Source organism: Oryctolagus cuniculus, chromosome 3, assembly GCF_051225735.1.
Source record: "Oryctolagus cuniculus isolate XC-2025 breed Fujian yellow rabbit chromosome 3, ASM5122573v1, whole genome shotgun sequence".
NCBI lineage: Eukaryota > Metazoa > Chordata > Mammalia > Lagomorpha > Leporidae > Oryctolagus > Oryctolagus cuniculus.
Genome location: NC_142869.1, coordinates 57350755 through 57369873, shown reverse-complemented (window position 1 = coordinate 57369873; position 19119 = coordinate 57350755). Strand labels below are relative to the sequence as shown.

At 39.6% G+C, this 19119-nt stretch overlaps 1 pseudogene; it reads right to left on the bottom strand.

Moving 5' to 3' along the window:
- Window positions 1–745: 745 nt before the first annotated feature.
- LOC127491521 (epithelial cell adhesion molecule pseudogene) lies at window positions 746–16294 on the bottom strand (annotated as a pseudogene).
- Between the last annotated feature and the right edge of the window lie 2825 nt (window positions 16295–19119).

Sequence of the window (19119 nt, the reverse complement as noted above, 5' to 3'; positions counted from 1 at the left end):
TTCTTTTGATTGCAGTGAGATGGAAATTTTAGGATAGAAAAGAGACAGATCTTTTACAGGGTTTTGTGGGACCTTTATTCTCAACCATATATAATGCATCTAATAAAACACTGCATCCAGCCTTCTGCCTAAAGATGACAGTTTTCACCTTTCCAGGAAAGTCTGGGGTCCTAAAAGTCCTGCTACTCTCTGGTGATTGAGTGTGGATAAGATATGGTTTTCATCCAACAGCTTGTAGTCAGGTACAGGGTGATTTTTGCCACAAAGTAGTCCATTTCTGATCCTTTTATCACTTCCTTAATGGGGAAGAGAAGAGATCAAGTACCTACAGTGAAGTTCAGGTACAATACATTCACTCTCATGATAGTTTTTGGGCCTCAGAAAACCCCTACATCTTATACACTAAGTTTCTGAAACAAAATGCAGTTGCATTTGTATGCTGTGAAGGATGTGTGTTCTAGTATTGTTCACATTGGAGAAGGACACTGCTTTGAGGCATGGGGAGGATGTGAGGAAACATTTAAGTGAGAGGAAAGAAATTAACTTCCCAGATCATTCCCATCAGGTAGTATGAACTCAGTAGATCCCCACTGTTCCTAGTGTCATTTTCTTGTTTTGCTTTGTATCCAATGTGTGGTTTTGGAGATACTATTGAATTAGTAAGGTATTCTCAATGGTTGTACATGGTTGGTGAAGAATATTCTGCATTGGTAAACAATTATTTTTCTCCTTAAATATTATATATTCATGTGAAGATGTTATATACATCTTTTTCAAAATAATAAGCTGCATCAGCTATATCTACATTCTGAGTTTTCTGAGAATATTGCACCTAATCAGTATTGATAACATTATTCTCATTTATTTAGATTCATTTGATAACAAGATGTACAGTCTGCAAACTTTGAGCCCATAGGTTTTTCTCTTACTTTTTTTTTTTTTGTTCAGTGATGATCCAATAGGTATTCACTTGGTCTGAGCAGTTTATTTCTATGTCTTTGTTGGCTCTTCTGACTCCAGCAATGTGTTCACATACTAGCACATGGCAGTGCCATTGCACTGTCTGGCTTTAAGGAGCCTCATCTCATGGCATTTGGCATCATAAAGCCCATCATTTTTCTGAATTGCTCCATGAGGTTTCACTCTTCTCCCAGATTTTGAGCAGTCATTTCTGCCTTCATCACCAAAAATTTATAAGCCAAATGACAGAGTTTTGTAAACCAGTGAAGTACACTGGCATTGATCATTGTTGTTCACAAAGCAGTTTGTGGTCAACTTGTAGTTTTCACAGAGACATTCTCTAATCAGCAAGGCATGACCATGAGTCACCTTCTGGGGACAGGACTTACATTTTTATTAATTTTCATTCTATTTGAAAGGCAGAGATAGAGACAGAGAGGCAGAGATTGATAGAGATCTTCCATCTGCCAGTTCACTACCCAAATGTGTGCAATAGCCAGGTCTAGTTAGGCCAAATTCAAAAGCCCAGAACTCAATCTGTGTCTCCCAAATTGGTGTCTGGACCCAAGTACTCAAACCATTTCTCACTGCCTTCCAGAGTGCAAAAAGCTAGGTTGGAAGTGGATGAACTGGATGTGAATATGGGATGCAGGTGTCCCAAAAAGTGTCTCAACAGCTGCAACAAATGCCAACGTATTTTTAAAAATATAAGTAGAAGGAGTACATTCTAAAATAATGATAAAAATATGTATAGTAAGTTCATAAACTAGTAAACAGAAATTATTTTTATCATGAAGTATATTTATATTCTGTATATTGCTATATGTGCTATACTTTTATGTGACAGGCACTGCAGTAAGTTTGTTTACATTAGTACAATAGCAGTGCTATGATGTTACAACAGCTACAACATATAGAGGTGATAGAAATTTTTTGGCTTCATTATAATCTTAGAGGACCATTATTCTATATGATTGTTGTTGACTAAAAGACTTATGTGGCACGGTACTATATTTGAAAAGCTATAAGGAGTATCCTCTTTTTTCAATTATTAAACATTTAATTTCACTTATAATTTTGATATAAATATATTTGAACACTTTGGCAACAATTAGATTTCCTTTTTAATTCTTCAAATCATTGGGGATGAGTACAAGTCACAATTGAGAAAAAATAGATTGGCTAGAAATAGAATAAAAGTGGAGTCCTGCTTTTTAAGCACTTCCTTCAACAGTGAAGCTCCAGAGAGAAGAAAATTAGAAAAAATAGGAAATAGAAAATTTCTAGAGTTGCCTCTAATGAATAGAATAAGACAAAAGTCACACTGCAGCTTCTGCAGACTGGGTTGTGAAAGACATTGTGGCTTTAGCCTCTTTCTCTTGCATTACTTGCTCTGAGGGAAACCAGCTGCCAAGTTGTGAGGCTCATTAAGCAATTCAATGGTGAGACTCACTTGGCAAAGAACTGTGAAGCCTCTTTCCAACAGCTATGTGGGTCAGACATCTCAGAAATTAAGCCTCTGTCCCCAACCGAGCCTTGAGATGCCTGCAACTCCAGCTAACATCTCAGCTGTTACTTCATGAGAGACACTCAGTAGAATGCCCCAGCTTATCTAATTTCAAATTTTTGACCCACAGGAAATAAGAAACAATGTGTATTGTTTTAAGCTGCTAGGCTTTTGGGAGAATTTTGGTTATGTAACAATAGATAGCTAATACAACTTCATTTAATCTATGTTCTTAACAATAATTACATAGAGCTTTAAAAATATATCAGATTGTTTTGTGATTTCTTTTTTATTATACTTTTCTTTAAATTTTAAAATTCATTATAAAAGGAACGAATTTCATGTATTTCATATATAGTTTTAAGAACATAATGATGCTTACTACCCTACCTGCCCTTCCTCCCTCATTTCTACCTTCTTTCTCTATTCCTTTCTTATTTTTAAAAATTTTTGTAATGACATGCTTTCATGTCACTTTATAATCACAAGCTTAATCCTCCACTGAATAAAGAATTCAACAAGTAGTAAGTAGAAAAACTACTGTTCTTCAGGAGTATAGACAATGACTATAAACAATAATCAGATTTCAAGTTATCAATCTCACTCATTTTTACATATTTTTGTATTCTATATATTAGTTACCACAAATCAGGGAAGACGTGATATTTATCTTTTTGGGATTGGCTTATCTCACTAAATGTAGTAGTCGCCAATTTAATCCATTTTGTGATAAAAGACAGGATTTCATTCTTTTTTATGGTGGAGTAGTATTTCATTTTCTTTGTAGAGATCTTTCATGTCCTTGGTTAAATTTATACCAATGTATTTAAATTCTCTTTTTGCTACTGTGAATGGTACTCATTTTCATGTTCTTTCTCAGCCATGCCATTGTTTGTGTATGCAAATGCTATTCTGTGTTGATTTTATATCCTGAAACTTTATCAAACTCTCTTATGAGTTCCAATAATCTCTTGGTGGAGTCTTTTGGTTCCCCAATGTATATGATCATGTATGAAACAGGGATAATTTGATTTCCTCCTTTCACATTGTATTTCCTTTACATATTTTTTCTTGCCTAATGGCTCCATCAAAAACTTCCAGAGATATATATGGAATAGTAATGGTGAGGGTGGGCATCCTTTTCTGGTTCCAGATCTTAGTGGAAATGCTTCTAGCTTTTCATCATTCAATTTGATGCCAGCTGTGGGTTTGTCATACATTGGCTTGATTGTATTGAGGTATGTTCCTTCTATATTCAAGTTGTTTAAGGGTATTTTTTCTTATCATGAGGATGTTATCTTTTTAAAAAGATTTATTTATTTTTTTGAAAGGAAGAGTTAGAGGAAGAGACAGAGATGGGGGGTCTTCCATCCACTGATTCCTTCTGCAATGGCTGGGGATGGGCCCATCTGAAGCTAGAAGCCTGGAGCTTCTTCCCAGTCTCCCACATGGGTTCAGGGACTCAAGGACTTTAACTGCTGTGACACAACACTGGTCCCAGGTTGTAGTATTTTATCCAATCATTCTCTGCATTTAATGAGGTAATTTTATGCTTTTTATTCTTTAATTTCTTTTTTTTTTATTTTTTATTTTTTTTAAACTTTTATTTAATGCATATAAATTTCCAAAGTACGACTTATGGATTACAATGGCTTTCCCCCCATACCGTCCCTCCCACCCACAACCCTCCCCTTTCCCACTCCCTCTCCCGTTCCATTCACATCAAGATTCATTTTCGATTATCTTAATATACAGAAGATCAGCTTAGTATACATTAAGTATGGATTTCAACAGTTTGCTCCCACACAGAAACATAAAGTGAAAAATAATAGATGATTTTTTAAAATGATGATGAAATCAGAGCAGACCTATTGTCATGTTTAATCCCAGTGAGAGTCAAGTTGGGAATTGATAATTTCTTTTTTTTTTTTTTTTTTTTTTTTTTTTTTTTACAGAGGATCAGTTTAGTATGCATTAAGTAAGGATTTCAACAGTTTGCACCCCCATAGAAACACAAAGTGAAATATACTGTCTGAGTACTCGTTATAGCATTAAATCTCAATGTACAGCACATTAAGGATAGAGATCCTACATGAGGAGTAAGTGCACAGTGACTCCTGTTGTTGACTTTACCAATTGACACTCCTGTCTATGGCATCAGTAATCTCCCTATGCTCCAGTCATGAGTTTCCAAGGCTATGGAAGCCCTCTGAGTTCTCCGATTCTTACCTTGTTTAGACAAGCTCATAGTCAAAGTGGAGGTTCTCTCCTCCCTTCAGAGAAAGGTACCTCCTTCTTTGATGGCCTGTTCTTTCCACTGGGATCTCACTCACAGAGATCTTTTGCCAGAGTGTCTTGGCTTTCCATGCCTGAAATACTCTCATGAGCTTTTCAGCCAGCTCCGAATGCCTTTAGGGCTGATTCTGAGGCCAGAGTGCTATTTAGGACATCTGCCATTCTATGAGTCTGCTGAGATTCTCACTTCCCATGTTGGATCACTCTCCCCTTTATTTACTCCATCAGTTAGCGTTAGCAGGTACTAGACTTGTCTATGCGCTCCCTTTGACTCCCAGTCCCTTCACCATGACCAACTGTGAACTGAAACTGATCACCTGGAACAGTGAGATGGCATTGGTACATGCCACCTCGATGGGATTGAATTGGAATCCCCTGGTATGCTTCCAACTCCACCACTTGGGGCAAGTCAGCCTGAGCATGTCCCAAATTATACAAATTATTCTTTAATTTCTTAATGTGATGTAGCATATTAATTGATTTGTATATGTTGAACCATCCCTGTATGCCAGAGATAAATTCCACATGGTCCAGTTGAATTATCCTTTTGACGTGTTCAATTGATTTTATACACATATGATTAACTCTGTGTTAAGTAAAGAGTTCAACATATAAAATGAAAAAAAAAAAAAAAAACACCTGAAAAGACAAAAAACACCAAAACTGTTCCTTGACAGTCAGGACAAGAGCAGCTTAAGTCATCCCTTCTTGAAGTGTTGATTTCATTTTTACAGATTTCGTTTTAGGTGCCCCATTAGTTCTCACAGGTCAGGGAGAACTTATGGTATTTGTCCCTTTGGTACTGGCTTATTTCATTAAGTATGATGTTTTCCAGATTCATCCATTTTGTTGCAAATGATAAGATTTCATTTTTTCCATTGTGTAGTATTCTATAGTGTACAAATCCAATAATTTCTTTATCCATACAGAAACTTCTCAATTTGATGTAGTCCTTTATTAATTTTGGCTTTGACTTCCTATGCTTCTGGAGTCTTTTCTAAGAGGTCTTTGCCTGTGACAATGTCTTGCAGGGTTTCCCCAATGTTCTCTAATGATTTGATGATGTCGGATCATAGATTTAGATCTTTAATTCATGTTGAGTGGATTTTGTTTAAGGTGTAAGGTAGGGGTCTTGCTTCATACTTCTGCATGTGGAAATCCAGTTTTTCCAGCACCATTTGTTGAATAGACTGTCCCTGCTCCAGGAATTGGTTTTAGATCCTTGATCAAATATAAGTTGGCTATAGATGTTTGGATTTATTTCTGGTGTTTCAATTCTGTTCCACTGGTCTATCCATCTGTTTTTGTAGTAGTTCCAGGCTTTTTTGATTATAACTTCCTTGTAGCATGTCTTAAAACCTGGTATTGAGATGCTTTCAGCTTTGTTTTTGGTGTATAGTATTGCTTTAGCTATTCAAGCTCTCCTGTGCCTCCCTATGGATTTCAGTATCATTTTTGTAGATCTGAGAAAAATGTCTTTGGTATTTTGATTGGTATTGCATTGAATCTGTAAATTGCTTTTGGAAGAATGGATATTTTGATGTTCTGGGTGAATGATCTTTCTGATGTGTTTTTGGATTTGATTGGCAGAATTTTGTTGAGGATTTTTGCATCTATGTTCATCAGGAAATTGGTCTGTAATTCTCTTTCTCTGTTGCATTTTTCAGGTTTAGGAATTAAGATGATGCTGGCTTCATAGAAAGAATTTCAGAGGATTCCCTCCCTTTCAATTGTTTCAAATAGCTCAAGAAGAATTGGAGTTAGTTCTTCTTTAAATGTCTGATAGAATTCAACAATGAAGACCTCTGTTCCTGGGCTTTTCTTTGTTGGGATGTTGTTATACTGATTCAATTTCTGTCTTGGTTATGGATCTGTTTAGGTTTTCTATGTCTTCATGGTTCAATTTAGGTAGGTTGTATGTGTCCAGGCATCTCTCCATTTCTTCTAGGTTTCCAGTTTGTTGGGATACAGTAATTTCTGATGATTCTTTTTATTTCTGTGGTGTCTGTTGTTACATTTCCTTTTTCAAATCCAATTTATTAATTTTGGGTCTTCTCTCTCTTTTTTTTGGTTAGTTGGGCCAATGGTGTGTCAGTTTTTTTTTATTTTTCAAAAACCTTGTCTTCATTTTGCTCATCTTTTGTAATTTTTTTTTGTTTGGATTCAATATTGTTGATTTCTTCTCTAAATTTAATTATTTCTTTTCTCCTACTAGTTTTGGGCTTGGTTTGCTGTTGTTTTTATAGATCCTTGAGATGCATTGATAGCTCATTTATTTAGTGCCTTTCCAATTTCTTGATGTAGGCACCAGATTCTATAACATCCCTCTTATCAGTGCTGTATCCCGTAAGTTTTGATATGTTGTGTTGTCATCTTCATTTGTTCCCAGACATTTTTTGATTTCTCTTTTGATTTCTTCTATGACTTATTGTTCATTCAGGAGCATGTTGTTCAGTCTCATGTGTTTCATATGTTCTAGACATTCTTGAGTTGCTGATTTCCAACTTTACTGCATTGTGGTCTGAGAATATGCATGGTGTGATTTCAATTTTTTTGAATTTGCTGAGACTTGCTTTATGGCCTATCATATGGTCAATCCTAGAGAAAGTTCCATGTGTTGGTGAGAAGAATGTGTATTCTGCAACTGTGGACTGAAAAGTTCTTTAGATATCAGTTAGGTCCATTTGGTCTATAGTGTTGATTAAATCTGCTCTCTTTGATAATTTTATGTCTGTTTGGTCTGTCCATTGTTGAACGTGGAGTATTGAAGTCCCCCATTACTATCATATTGAGTCTATATCTCCCTTTAGATACATTAACATTTCTTTTAAATAGCCAGGTGCCTTGTTATTTGGTGTATTTACGTTTATAATAGTTACATCTTCCTGTTGAATTGATCCCTTAATCATTACATAGTGCTTTGTCTCTTTTAACAATTTTTGTGTTAATGTCTACTTTGTCTCATATTAGGATGGCCACACTAGCTCTTTTTTGGTTTATGTTAGCATGGACTATCTTTTTTCATCCCTTCACTTTCAGTCTGCATGCAGCTTATTGGTGAGATGTGTTTCTTGTTTTTTTTTTTAATATTTATTTATTTATTTAAAAATCAGAGTTACACAGAGAGAGGAGAGGCAGAGACAGAGAGAGAGAGGTCTTCCATCTGATGGTTCACGCCTCAATTGTCAGCAATAGCTGGAAATGCGCCGATCCAAAGCCAGGAGCCAAGAGCTTCTTCTGTGTCTCCCATGTGCGTGTAGGGGCCCAAGGACTTGGGCCATCTTCTATTGCTTTTCCAGGCCATATCAGAGAGCTGGATTGGAAGTGGAGCAGCCAGATCTTGAACTGGCATCCATATGGGGTGCTGGCATTTCATGCTAGAGCATTAACCTGTTGTGCCACAGTGCTGGCCCCAAGATTTGTTTCTTTTAGGCAAAAAAATAGATGGGTTATGTTTTTTAATCCATTCAGCCAGTCTGTGTCTTTTAACTGGAGAGTTGAGACTATTTACATTCAAGGTAGCTATTGACAAGTAAGGACTTGGGCCTGCCACTTTTCCAAAAATATTCCTATTTTGTATTTTGAGTTTCCTTTGAACTTTTGCTGAGAGATTTTCTTCCTTTACCTTCTTTCGTATTGATGACCATGATTTATGTATCTCTGTGCAGTACATCCTTAAGCATCTTTTGTAGGGCTGGACAAGTGGTGACATTTTCTTTCAATTTCTGTTTGTTATTAAAAGTTTTTATTTCACCTTCATTCATAAATGATAGCTTTCCAGGGTATTCTGTGTTGACAGTTTTTTTCTCTTTAAGACTTGGAATATACTTGCCATTCTCTCCTAGCCTGTAGGGTTTCTGATGAGAAGTCTGCTGTGAGTCTAATTGGAGATCCTCTGAAACTAATCTGGTGTTTCTCTTGTGCACGTTTTAGAATCTTTTCTTTATATTTTACTGTGGTGAGTTTGTTGTGGTGAAGTTCTTTCTGCCATGTCTATTAGGAGTTCTATTTGCTTCCTATATTTAGATATCCCTTTCTTTCTCCAAATTAGGGAAGTTTTCTGTTATTATTTCACTGAAAAGTCTTTCTGATCCTTTCTCTCTTTCCACACCTTCAGGAACTCTTAGAACCTGTATGTTGGGTAATTTGATAGTATCATGTAGATTCCCAACAGTGTTTTTTAGTTTTCTAATTTCCTCTTCTTGTTTTTGGTCTATAATTTCCTGTGCTTTGACTTCTAAGTCAAATATTGTTTATTCTTCTTCACTGATTCCGTTGTTAAGGCTTTCCACGGCATTTTATTTGTTTTATTTATTTATTTTTTCATTTTGATGTCTCTTTAATATCTCAATATTATAGGAGAAATTTTATTTCATGTCTTGTATGGATTTCAGTAGTTCGTGCATTTGCTTCTGATTACTTTAATTGAATCTTTTTTAAAAAAGATTTATTTATTTATTTGAATGTCAGAGTTACCCAGAGAGAGGAGAGACGGGGAGAGGGGGAGAGGTCTTCCATCCAATGGTTCACTCCCCAGAAGGCCACAATGGCTGGAGCTGTGCCGATCCAAAGTCAGGAGCCAGGAACTTCTTCCCGGTCTCCCCTGTGGGTGCAGGGGTCCAAGGACTTGGGCCATCTTCTACTGCTTTTCCAGGGCATAGCAGAGAGCTGGACAGGAAGTGGAGCAGCTGGGTCTCGAACTGGCGCCTGTATGGAATGCTGGCTCTTCAGGCCAGGGCGTTAACCCACTGTGCCACAGCGCTGGCCCCTCAATTTAATCTTATGATCAGTTTTTTGAATTCCATTTCTTGCATTTCTTCCATTTCATCATCTTCACAATGTAGTATTCAAGTGTTGTGTTCTTTTGGGCATGTCATGTTGTCTTCCTTATTCTTGTTTCTTGAATTGGTGAATTTGTTGTCTGGCATTTGTGGAGATACTCATTGGTTTCTTTCTTTTTTTTTTTCTGTCGTGGCTTTTATTGTTGTACTATGGCTCTGTAGATGTGAGGAATGTCTGCTTTCGGTGAATATCTAGAGACTTGTATTGGTTGTGGACAGGAAGCTCTGTTCAGTTCTCCAGGGTGAATGGTGTGTCTAAGGTGACACACCCAATTTTGGCATGGTAAATCTCCCCCCCCTTTTTTTTTTATCAGAAGGGAAGTTTATTTTGCTTAGCTGAGCATTTCTCCTCAAAGGAGACCTGTGCCTGTGCCCTAGGCCAGGTTGGTATAATATTTGTCCGCTCTGCCCCAAGGACCACACAAAGGATCTGTGCAGTCCTCAGTGTAAGCTCAGATTCTCCAGCAATGTCCCTCACTAGGTAACCAGGAAGCCCTGAGCATGTGGAGTCTCCTACAGTAACTGCCCAAAGTCCCAGCCACACCGTGAGTCCTCCCACACAGCCTCATTTCTTTTCACAGTCCCAGCACACAAGCCTCCTTCAGTCACAAACTCCCAGCCCCCTGTTAGTTTTCCCCACCAGAGTTAGATGTCTCCACTCGGATGGTTGCTGGGTGCGGACATGTGCTGGTGCAGCTGCTATATATCTCCAAAATGGCACTTCCTCTATTGGCTTGTTACAGGATGTAGTTGTGAAGTGATCGGGGAGAGAGAAGCGTGTCCCTACTTTTTTTGTTCCTCCTCTAGTTTGGCAGGTACACTATCCCCCTCGGGCCTCCTAGATGAGTTCCCTTTATGCTCTTCCTGAAATTTTAGCATCAGTGGCTTAGGCTGCTGTAGTCTGGTCTCACCTCACTTTCCAATACTTGTGCATAGGCTCTTGGCTGCTGGAGTCCTGAGTTGTGGGCATTCTTGCCCTCCACGTAGGTCCACCAATGCGCCTCTAATTTTCATAGAGTTTCCTCTGCTGTTTTTTCTCTAACTCTTCCCTGAGACTGTGTACTCTCCACTTTTTAAAAACTATCTTCTCCTAGACTAGAACAGTAAGCTCCCTCCCTACTCCATCATCTTGGAACTTCAGCATTATTGTCTTTCATTTCTAGGAAATTTTAACTTATTTCAGGAGAATGTTGTTCAGTCTTCATGTGTTTACATATTTTCTAGAGATTCTTAGGTTGTTAATTTTCCCCTTCATTCCATTATTGTCACATAAGATACATGGCATAATTTCAATTTTTTTGAATTTGCTGAGACTTGTTTTATGGTATAGTGTATAGGCTATCCTAGAAAATCTTCCATGCAGTGATGAAAAGAATGTGTATTCTGCAACTGTGGGATGAAAAGTTCTGTAGATAACATTTAGGTCCATTTGATACATAGTATTGATTAGCTCTGTTGTTTCTTTGTTGATTTTCTGTCTAATTGATTTATCCATTGATGAAAGTGGGGTGTTAAAGTCCCCCATTATTACTGTATTGGAGTCTATGTCTCCTTTTAGATCCATTAATATTTGCTTTTACTAGCCAGGCATCCTGTCATTGGGTGCCTATACATTCATTACAGTCACATCTTCCTGTTGAATTGATCCCTTAGTCATTACATAGTGTCCTTCTTTATTTCTTTTAGCAGTTTTTGTTTTAAAGTCCATTTTGTCTTATATTAGGATGGCTACATCTTTACTTTTCTGATTTCCATTAGCATGCAATATCTCTTTCTATCCTTTCACTTTAAGTCTGGGTGTATGTTCATTGATTAGGCTTGTTTCTTGTCAGCAGCAAACAGATGGATCTTGTTTTTTAATCCGTTCATCCAGTCTGCAATCTGATAATCTGGTGTTTCTGTTGTGCACACTTGAGGATCTTTTTAAAAATGTTTTACTATTGAAAGTTTGACTACAGTGAGCCTGCCCCATTTGGAGGGAGCAGAATTGTTTCCAGAGCCAGATGCCAGTGGGTGCTTCGCCTTGGCAGTTTGAGTCCCAGAGCCTGTGATAGGTTGAGAGGTTGGGGCCCCTCACAACCTTAACTGGGTGCCCAGCCCCTCTCAACCCTCTCAGCCAAACTCAAAGGCAGTGGGAAACGCAAAATTTCCCATCTGGTAAAATCCCCTGTTCGTGCATGCTCGAGGCTCTACTGCTTTCAGTGTGGTACATTCTTCCCGCTGGTTGCCAGGCGCCCTTGTAGGGCGGATGGAGAGAAAGAAATATGCTTTTCCATTGCTGCATTATATGGGTACCCTGCTTGCTACTAGGATTCAAAGTCAGTGCGGTCTGCAATGATCTCTCTCATGCAATATCACTGTACCATGGGCTGCTGCAGTCTGCCCTCACCTAGCTCCTATATGCTAGCATCTCCTCCGGCCCCAAGATGTGAGAGTCTTGTGTGGTGTCCCCACTCACTGCTGCACATCTGCTCTTTCCACTCTGTTCCATGGTGTGCCTCTCCATTTTGTAGAATTTCCACTGAAAACTTCTCTCCAGCTCCTCCCTAGGAATACACTTCCTTTGCTTTTCTTGTGCTTCCTTTCACTCATCAAAATCAGCATGTCTTTTCCCTATTCAGCCATCTTGGAATCTCCCTTTTGTTTTTAATTAGTTTGAAAGTCAGAAGTACACACAGAGAGGGAGAGACAGAAGGATGTTCCATCCACTGGTTCACTCCCCAGATGACTGCAGTGACTGGGGCTGGACCAGGCTTAAGCCAGAAGCCAGAGCATCTTCCTGGTCTCCCCTGTGGGTATCAGGGGTCCAAGTACTTGGGCCATCCCCTGCTGTTTTTCCCAGTCCATTAGCAGGGAGCTGGACCAGAAGTGGAGCAGCCAGCACACAAACTGGAACTCATAAAGGATGCTCACATTGCAGGAGGCACCAGGCTCCTAGCTCATTTTTATTTCCATTAGCATGCACTATCTTTTTTCATCCTTTCACTTTTGGTCTTTGTGTATCTTTGTTGATGAGGTTTTTCCTGTAAGCTGCATATAGATATCTTTTCATTGGAGAATTTATATTCAAGATTATTGTGGTTAAGTAATGACTTGGCTCTGCCATTTTCCTCTAAATATTCCTATTTTTTGTTTTAGATCTCCTTTGTACTTTTTCAAGGAAGTTTTTTGCCTTTATGTTCTTTCATGATGCTTAGTATTTTTCTGTGTTTCTGTGTGTAGCATATCCTTAAGTGTTATTTGTAAGGCTGACTGGGTGGTGACAAATTCTTTCAGGTTTTTTTTGTTTGTTTGTTTTGTTTTGGAGGGTCTTTACTTCACCTTGATGAATAAATGAGAGCTTTGCAGTTGAGTGTTCTAGGTTGACAATTTTTTTTCTCTTAGGACTTAGACTGTGTCTCTCCATTTTCTCCTAATATGTAGAGTTTCTGATGATAAATCTATTGTCATTCTATTTGAAATATTTTAAAGCTAACATGGCATTTATCTCTTGCACATTTTAGACTACTTTTCCATTTTATTTTTGAAAGTTTGGTGATAATGTGTTTTGTTAAAGATCTTTTCCAATAATGTCTATGCACTTTGGGCCTGTATGCACTTCTTGTTTTTGTATGTTCATGTCTTTCTCCAAATTAGGAAAATTTTCTGCTGTTATTTCACTGAAGTCTTCTAACCCATTCTTTTTTTCTGTACCTTCAGGAACTTGTAGGACACATATATTTATTCATTTGGTGGTACCCTATAGGTCTCAAACACTGGTTTTGGTTTTTCTAATTTTTTCTTTTTCTTTTTTGTCTGACTGAGATGTTTCCAATGATTTGTCTTCTAGCTTACTGAGTATGTTGTTAAGGCTTTCCACTGTATTTGTTATTTGACACATTGTGTTCTTCATTTCTAACATTTCAGCTTGATTTGCCTTTAAAATATCTTTCTCACAGCAAAATATCTCACGCATGTCAGCTACTGGTTTTTTAAACTCATGTATTTTCTTCTCTGTGTTTTTGAGTAATCTTGTGACCATTCTTTTGAATTACTTTTCAGCATTACATCAATCTCCTTGTCTTTACAGTCTAATATTGAGTTTGGTTGTGTTCCTCTTTTGGCATTATATTATCTTCCTTGTTCATGTTTCTTGTATTTTTACATTTGTTTTTAATACATATGGACAAACACTTGCATATGGACAAACACTTGTTGATATCTCCACTGAAGGCTTTGTTCTTTGAAATATTATTCAATGGCTTAGTTTTGAATGCCTGCTTCTTCAGCAGATATCCAGAGGTGTGCGCTTGGTGGGGCCAAGGAGCTCTGGCCAGAGCCTGAGAGTGGGGCAGGGGTCCAGAATGACACCCAAGTTGGGCATGGTGGATCTCTTCTATAGTCAGCAGGTGGAGTGTATGATCATGTTGGTTGGCTTGCTCCTAACACCAGTCCTTCTTTGCTAAGGTGAACCAACTGCCCAGGATAAGCTCACAGTGTCTGCATATCCCACCCATTCAAGAATGTGAACTACCCAGAGGATCTATGTGTTCTGTAGTATGAGCATGGAGCTGTCTGCAATGACCCTCCCCAGCACCCAGGTAGCTCCAAACTTCTGGAATCGAACCCAGTGATTGCCCACCCTGCCAACCCTGACTCCCTTCTCAGTTTCCTGGCCTATCACACAGCCATGGGATTCCCATAGCCACAGGGTGCAGGGATCTACTCCTTTCCCTGTTAGCCTCTATATCCATGGGGAAAGCTGCCTCATTCCCAGAGCCAGCCACCCTGCTCAACAGAGGTTGGTTGTGGTAGTGGAATGGAGTGATCCTTTCATGGAACTGTGTGGGTGCCCTGCTTCCCCGCCAACTCTCCAGGCTGGACTGAAAGTCAGTGGGTCCAGATTTCTTCCTCTGACAAAATCCACTAGTGGCATGCAGGCCACAACAGCCTTCACTCACCTTCCCTCTCAGTTGCTAGGTGCCTTGATGAGGGAAAGAGAGATAATTAATGTGCCCTCCTTCAAGGGATTAGGTGGGCAACCTGACTCCCACTAGCTCTTCAGGCCAGACTTAAAATAGGTGGATGCTGCAAGATTCTTCCTCAGACAGGATCATCAGTGGTGTTTGGGCTGCTGCAGATTCCTCTCACCTTGGTCTGAGAAGATGGCGTTCTCACTGGCTGTGGAAGCCACTGGTGGCATCCTGCTAGTTGTGTGATTGTACAGTCTTCATCTCACTACCGAGCGTTTCTTCTTTCTGTAGACTTTCCACTGAAAGCTTCCCTCCAACAGTCCCTGAGGAAAAAGTTTCCTCCCTGTTCTTCTAGTTTGTTTCCATGGTCAAAATCAGTTCCACTTTTCCCTATTCAGCCTTCTTGGATCTCTCTAGACATTCACTTTTACCTTTTATCCAGGAAGAGTATCAACATATTTCATATTATATTACCACACTTCTCCCAACTGTCCAAGGGTTCCTCCTTTCCCTCACAGTTAAATCCAGTCATTGCTGCCCTGTCTGTGTAATTTGACCCCTTTTACCTTACCTCATCTCTTCTTTTCATCCTTCCTTCTTTAGTTTAAGTTTCCTTGTTGTCTTTGAGATTCCTCAAACATCCCAGGAATGCTTCTAATTTAGAGCTTTGTGCTGGTGGTTCTTGCCCACTGAACATGCCAATACCCACACAGCTTACTCCCTTGATTCCTTCAAGTCTGCTCAAATATTCCCATTGCAATGAAGTTGATTCTTATCTCTCTATTCATTTTAAATTGCACCTTTATCCCTAACTTCTGGGACTCTCCATGCCTTTTGTTCTGCTTTTATTCACACTGATGTATTATGTAATTTACTTTAAAAATGTTTGTGTTATGTAATGCTTATTGTTTACTGTTCTTCTCCCAAAGAGCAGAAATCTATCTCTATTTTATTTGTTGATATTCCAGGATCCAAAATACTACTTGAAAGATAGTAGTGCTCAGCATACCTTTGTTGACTCATTTCTTCTTTCCTGGGACCTCACTTTTTTTTTTTTTTTTAAAGATTTTACTTATTTATTTGAGAGGTAGACTTACAGACAGAGAAGAGGAAAAGACAGAGAGAAAGGTCTTCCATCCACTGGTTCATTCCCCAAATGAGCCGACTGGAAGCCAGGAGCCAAGAGCTTCTTCTGGGTCTCCCATGCAGGCCCAAGCACTTGGGCCATCTTCTGCTTTCCCAGGCCATAACAGAGAGCTGTACCAGAAGAAGAGCAGCTAGGATACGAACTGTCACTGTGACCTCACTTTTTAAACTCATCCCTTAATAGCAGTCACCAACTCAGTTTAAGGTACTAAATTTTTTTTTTTTCAGATTTATTTATTTATTTGAGAGACAGAGGCAGAGAGGTCTTCCATCCGCTGATTCACTCACCAGATGGTGGCAGTGGCTGGAGCTGCCCAGGAGTTTCTTCCAGGTCTCCCACATGGGTGCGGGGGCCCAATCACTTGAGCCATCTTCTGCTGCTTTCCCAGGATGTAGCAGAGAGCTGGGACTGGAAGTGGAGCAGCTGGAACTTGAAATGGCGTCCATATGGGGTGCCGGCACTTTACCCGCTACATATGGGGTGTAGCAGCTTTACCCGCTACACTGCAGTACTGAATCTTAAGGCTTGCTTCAGCAATCTGAATCTGAAGCTTTTGAAGAATATCTGCGAACACCATGAAAACAGTGTTCATCATTCATTAATCAGTTAACTCATTGAAGAAATCATTTTTCTTGGGTGTTTTTGGCTTAGTGCTGGGGATAGAAACAAATTAAACACAGCTATTATGTAATGAAAGTTATAGTTTAATAGGGAAAAGACAGCAAATAGTTCATTACAAGAATTGGGGCACTGTGGAACAGTGATTAAATTTAGACAGATTAGAGTACTTTTGGGATTTTTGAGAAGAGGTATATGGATCTGGAGAGAGGTTTGAGCAAAATATATAGATTTGGTAGTTATTGTCACATAGGAAGTGAATGAGGTCACTTGGGAAGAATTTGCATATGCAAAGAGAAGGTTAAGAATTGAGTTTTGTGAAATATTTCTAGTGAGAGGGAGAGTATGTAATCATAGAAGCTGTTTACAAATATTCCTGTTTTCTTCCTTCTGGGGAGAAAGTAGGATTGCTTTTATTTATTTATTTATTTTTGGTTCTTGGGATGTTATATTACCTGCCTTGGCCATTGGAATGTGACCAGGGGTGATGTTGACAGATTCCTGGAGAGTCTGACAGCAATCAGGGGGTCCTCCCCACTACTTAGAGATGAGAAAATTCAAGCAACTAGCATCTGTGAGGGTGGTAGATGCCATGTGCTAATCCTTGTAATCAAGATTTTTCTGAGCTGTTGTAGCAGATCTAGGTGATGATAATTCTACTTATTTTGGATGAAAGTTTCATGTGTTTTCTGTTGAGTTTCCCGTGGACTATCATCCAATTGACCAATGAAAATCATCCCTTTCCTGGACCAATCATGAGAATACCTCCTTTTACAACCTACAGAACCCTAGACAATCAGCCTTCAAAATAGCTTCCTGCTTTAGGGACTCGTCTCAGTGCTACTGGAAGTTTTTCTCTCGCTTTTGTTTTCTTCAGGAATTCTCAGTGCTGTTGTGTTTTTTCCCCTCCTTCACTTTTTTTTTCCATAAACCGCTTCTGCTTTACACAATTTTCTTTGTGCTCGTTTTTCGTGAACATGAGACACAAATCCGGCAGAGAAAGAAGAATTGAAGCGCAGCAGAGCCCTGCAACAATGTGAGGCATTTCTCTGTAGGAGCTTTAAGAGACAGCACGTTGAGTCTGCTGGTTAGCTTTCCCTACCTTGATGATTATGAAGTTTGTTGAGTTGGAGCTTTGTCCACTTGATTCTCTTAGTGATTTTTCAATAGCGAAGTGCCTCGAGACCTGTTCTGGACTTGCACTGTGAATGAGGATTACTTTAGTTGGGGTATGCCTCTGGGTTACTTGTTATCACACTGTCACCTGGTCTTTCCTAATGATTCAAGGAGAGCCTTTGGAAAAGGAGACTTTAAAGGAAGTTAAGAAAGAATGGTGAGCCAAGTTTCAAGGAGGTGGAAATATCAAATGCTTCATTGTGTAATGTAAATCAGAAAGTGTTCCAAGTCATTTGTAATTTTAGTAAGCTATGTGAAAAAATAGAGTCCCTTTCAAATGGTTAACAAAGGGGGAAAAATACAAGTCTGGGTTGTTGTAAAAGTGAGGCTTTTGCTGTTGCATCTCATTTACTTCTCAAATTTTGCCAGTTTGGCTTCTGGTCTTACCAATTTCTACTCTCCTTTTTCACTGCTCATTTTGAACTTAAATTCCTCCTTATTCCTCTTTCCTTCCTCTGTGCCAGTGGCTTCTCTTTAAGATTCTTTTGGAGTTTCCTCTATCCTTTCTCAGTGGAACCTCTGAAAAGAAAGCTTATAATTGCATCTGTACTTGCTCACCTGTGATTCAATCCTTAGCCTAATAGAAATTGACTTTTGACCTCAATTAATCTACTGACATGGCTCATGCCATGGACAATTTTTTTTTTTTTTGGTCAGGCAGAGTGGACAGTGAGAGAGAAAAACAGAAAGGTCTTCCTTTTTCCGTTGGTTCACCCCACAATGGCCACTGCGGCCGGCATGCTGCGGCCGGCGCACCGCACTGATCCGAAGTCAGGAGCCAGGTGCTTCTCCTGGTCTCCCATGGGGTGCAGGGCCCAAGCACTTGGGCCATCCTCCACTGCACTCCCTGGCCACAGCAGAGAGCTGGACTGGAAGATGAGCAACTGGGACAGAATCCGGCGCCCTGACCGGAACTAGAACCTGGGGTGCCAGCACCGCAGGCAGAGGATTAGCCTAGTGAGTGGTGGCACCAGCCAAAATAAGTTAATTTTTTGAATTGACATTTTTGTTTTAACATTATAGTCATTTTGTAGCCTTATCGACATATATATATATATTTTTTTTTTTGACAGGCAGAGTTAGGGAGAGAAAGAGACAGAGAGAAAGGTCTTCCTTCTTCTGTTGGTTCACTCCCCAAGTGGCCGCTATGGCCAGCACGTTGCTGCTGGCGCACTGCGCTGATCTGAAGATAGGAGCCTGGAGCTTCCTCATGGTCTCCCATGTGAGTGCAGGGCCCAAGCACTTGGGCCATCCTCCACTGCCTTCCTGGGCCACAGCAGAGAGCTGGACTGGAAGAAGAGCAACCGGGACAGAATCCAGTGCCTCGACCACGACTAGAACCCGGGGTGCTGGCGCCGCAGGCAGAGGATTAGTCAAGTGAGCCACGGCGCCTGCGACATGTTATATATTGACTGAGTTTTGTCATAAAATGAGTTTAGTTTGGTACTGTACCCTTTTTTAAAAAAATATTTATTTATTTGGAAGTCAGAATTACAGAGAGAGAGGGAGACAGAAAGAGAGATTCCACCCACTAGTTCACTCCCCAAATGGCTGCAAAGGCTGGGCTTGACCAGGCGAAAACCAGAAGTCACTTCCAGGTCTCCCACATGGGTACTGGGGCCC